The sequence below is a fragment of the Varroa destructor genome, unplaced genomic scaffold (assembly GCF_002443255.2).
Source record: "Varroa destructor unplaced genomic scaffold, Vdes_3.0 BEIS01000003.1, whole genome shotgun sequence".
Taxonomy (NCBI): domain Eukaryota; kingdom Metazoa; phylum Arthropoda; class Arachnida; order Mesostigmata; family Varroidae; genus Varroa; species Varroa destructor.
Genome location: NW_019211456.1, coordinates 31,891,107 through 31,895,078, shown reverse-complemented (window position 1 = coordinate 31,895,078; position 3,972 = coordinate 31,891,107).

The following is a 3,972-nucleotide window of genomic DNA, read 5'->3' as shown; positions in this document are numbered from 1 at the left end:
AATGTAAATAAAAATAAAAATTGAAAACCACGGCATAATGTGTATTTGGTTCATAAATAGCAAGCTAAATATGCTAAATTTAAGAAGCTTGGCGTTCTTTTTTTGTGCTGTATTTTTTATTGTACGGGCCTTTGAGCAGGCTTGACTTGTCTGCATTCCGTTAATTATCTCGCGGAATGTTCTAGCACAAAGAGTAGATATAGCACACGTGTTTATTACTATATAGCAAAACATGTTGTTCGTATGTCCTCAGCAAACGTAGTGTTTCACCTTAAGCGTTACTAAAACGCTAACCCAACATCATTTCCGAGGTTAAACGTCGTTCTGATTTTTTGAAAATGATCTAAGCTTGATTTGGGCAATCGGCAATCTTACCAGCCCTGAAAAATTCTATTTTTATCTAATCAGTTTTTTTGTGTTTAGACATTTCTCTCAATGTATACCTGCTATGAGCTTATGCTGTGTTTGTTTTCCCATGATTTTTACAAGCTCGTTGATATTAAAAAAAAAAAGACTGTTTATTCAACATACTGAATTTAAGCTACAGTTTATGTAACACAGGCTTTTTCAAACGTTTTAATTTATTAAGCGTAAAATTAATAAGTGGTTGTAAAATGTGTGGCCATTTCTAGTGCGTTTCTAAGTGCTAACTTTGTAGAAGGATCTCAGCCGAGAATACTTTACGGACTATCACTACGGTCTACTTCATCGAGAGAACGCGCATGTGTCGAAGTCTAGCCTGAAAAAATCCAACATTGCACGCTGGAAGGCGACACTTGTACCGTTAGGCAGGAAGAGCGCATTTACCGTTTGTAAAAGTCGCCTAATCAAGAAAACCTAGCATAATCATATGCGAGTAAGCTACAAATAATTAGACGTAGACCACAACTGGTCATTGTTGGCAACCGTCATTTGGCCTTCTAAGAGTGGCACTGAAAACTAGTGGAGTCTAGTTTTAGGCACTGTATTGTATGGAATAAAGCATCTTATTTGAGCTCTTCTGCATAAGAGCAAAATTACCAATTACTGCAATGAACCAATGCAGATAGGAAGAGACAGGCAGCCCTTGCAGAAAATCTACGTAGACCTGCACAATGTTAATGGCCGTTCCGATTGCCAGTTTGGTTTTATTGTCCCCAAGTAATAGTAAAATCAAGGTCATAGCTCCGAAGCAAAATTGATGCAAAGATTGAAGTCTTTAGGCATTTGCACACGTGTGTCGTTACTCTTAGTTTACGATAAACATGTTCAAATAATCCATATTCATGGAGCATATTCATTTCAAATTCATGCTACTCGTTGGTACGTGCGTCTGCATTTAAGTTATTACCAAAAATAGCGCGTTGTATGGAGAAATCCCTATCCACACAGGCTTTACGATCTTCCTCATATTTCTCTGCGCACTCTCTACATGACATTGTTAAAAAATCTTGCTTTAATGTAAATTTCACTTAAACAAATGGTAACGTGACGTTATTCTATAGTACCGCTTTGTCACCCATGCGCAGTGCTTCATTCTATCACAAAACAGAGTATTAGCGGATAATTAGCAATTACTTTTGTTTAAAGTATTAAAACTCGGTAAAACATTTTTGTTATTACGGGTTTTTTGTTTGGCGTATCTGGTGCGCGGTGCACACATCATTCGTCCTCGTGTTTTCGGATGAGTAAACGTTGTTTAAAAACCAAGCCATTAAGCTGTTCTTAAACATCGTTTTTTTAAGAATTTTTAAGTTTCTAAGTTCAAAAAAAATGTATCGCCTATTTGGGCCTAATAATGGCAACTTAAGATAAAACGAAAAGATGTTGGGAATATTCACAAGCTTTACCTCTACCCGATCTGTGTCGAATAACAGATAAGTATAAGGGAAGTAAGATGTCCATAGCAAAAAGTACGCTCGTTATTTTCGAATCATCGTATATATCATTCGATGTCACTATAATGATAGAAAAGATACGATACAAAAAGCCAAATAGTTAGGATCATAACAAAACGTAGCTCGAATCGCTAGGTAAAATAATAGTTATGGATTTATGGAATACTTTCTGCATACGACGCTTGGGCGGTAACTTTTTTCCAATATTTAAAAAAATACCTATGCGCTTTTTGTTGTAGATGTATCACATAGTGTCTGAATACTTATTACTCGAAAACAAGTACTAAAGATACAATGAGCAAGGGAAGATTTTTCAAGTAAAGATTTTGTCTATATTCTTCCTCTCCGGAGTTACAACTTATTCTATCCAGCCACGAAACCGTCTCTGCCATACGACATCGGTTGTATAAACTTACCACTACATAAAAATATATATATCCTTTGAGCTACAGAGTGTACTTGGGTATTCGCTTCATGAGAAAAGTTACCCATTGCCATAACTACAGCATGTCTAATTAGAAGTTAGCTCTAATTGAATATATTATGCATAATGATCATTATTTGCGTTTATATGGGCGCACGTTGTGTCACATTAGGTAGACTGATAGAACCTGGCCATCGTCAGCGCTGGACATTACCATTTTTTGCAGTTTGCGGGCCACACTAGGAAGATCGTTAATATGAGCTTTCTGTGAGTCAGGATCATTGCTGTGAGAAGGGAAACGTAAGTTGTTAAGGAGCGTCGCGCCGAAAACAAGAGAAACAATCAGCATCATTTATCACGCGCTCGTGATGTAGACGGCACTATTGTCGCAGTAACCTTATTGTAGGAGTGCCACAGGCCAGTCGATTAATACAGTTAAGCGTGCCGCAAGTGCCGACACAGACCACAATGTAACAAATGAAGGTAATGAACAATGACGACGGTGGCGTATGGGAGAAGCATCCGGCGACCCGCATCGACATAGTACACGTTTTTATAGTCTAGATCAACTAGTCTAGTTAAAAAGACGCAACGGCATCAAACATGGTGACCTTATTGGTCATCCAGGCAGGGAACATGATTGTGGAGATGAATTGGTTCATCATGCTGTTACTTCTGACTGTAGACGTATTTAATGTTCCTTTCTGGAGATCATGCTCTCGAGAAATATAGGCTAGTGTATGATGACGCACAAATAGAAAAATGTTAAAGGACAAAGCTTTGAACCCAGGCTATATTAATCTGATTTGGCTATGGCAATCCGATAGGCTAAAAGTGCAAGGAAAGTCGGTCCTATACTGTCATTGCTCACAACATAGCTATTTCAAGGGACAGTGGGATGATATAAAAACCCGATTTTATATCATCCCACAAACCGAAAGGTTTACCAATGGTTTGATCTTTACGGAAGCTTCAAAACATCCAATTTTTTTCTGAAAAATTCATATTAGATTCTAGATAGGCTATTTAGCTAAAAGTAGTTATATTTCAGATTTTTTGTGTTGTAACTTGAAAGCGATTGATTTCTGCAATGTGCAAAGGCATGCATCTTTACTTGGTGAGTTATAGATTACTGGATTACGTCGTGAGAGGCGGAGGTTAGCACAAAAAATCAAAAACTACGAGTACGGTTCTTTAAGTGGGGGACCTATCAATTAACGAAAAATAAAGCTAACCATAGCGAGACGAAAGCGTATATTACGTTTGCCAAATTAGACGAACGTTCCTATTCTTCATACTGCTTTGTAAAATGATTTTTTTTACACCCATATATTTCTTGACTGTGTGGCAGTAGCCTTATCCCAGGTGGTCACAGATGAAACAGGGTCATTTTTGCTAATATAACAATTATCCTAAACGCAGATTTATATTTTGAACTCATGATTTTATATTGTCCATCGCCTCTTAGAGCAGTAAACTTGTGTCACTCAAAATGGTTAATAAGATGAATAACTCTGTAAATAAGTTCCGGGATTACGGCCAGCAGACATATTTGTACGTCCTTCCTTAGGTCGTCAGGTCGATCGGAATAGATACGAGTTGTATTTGATCAAGATTTAGCTGAAAATGTCAGTTTGCAGAAAGCTTATAGTGGAGAGGCCGGACTTTCCT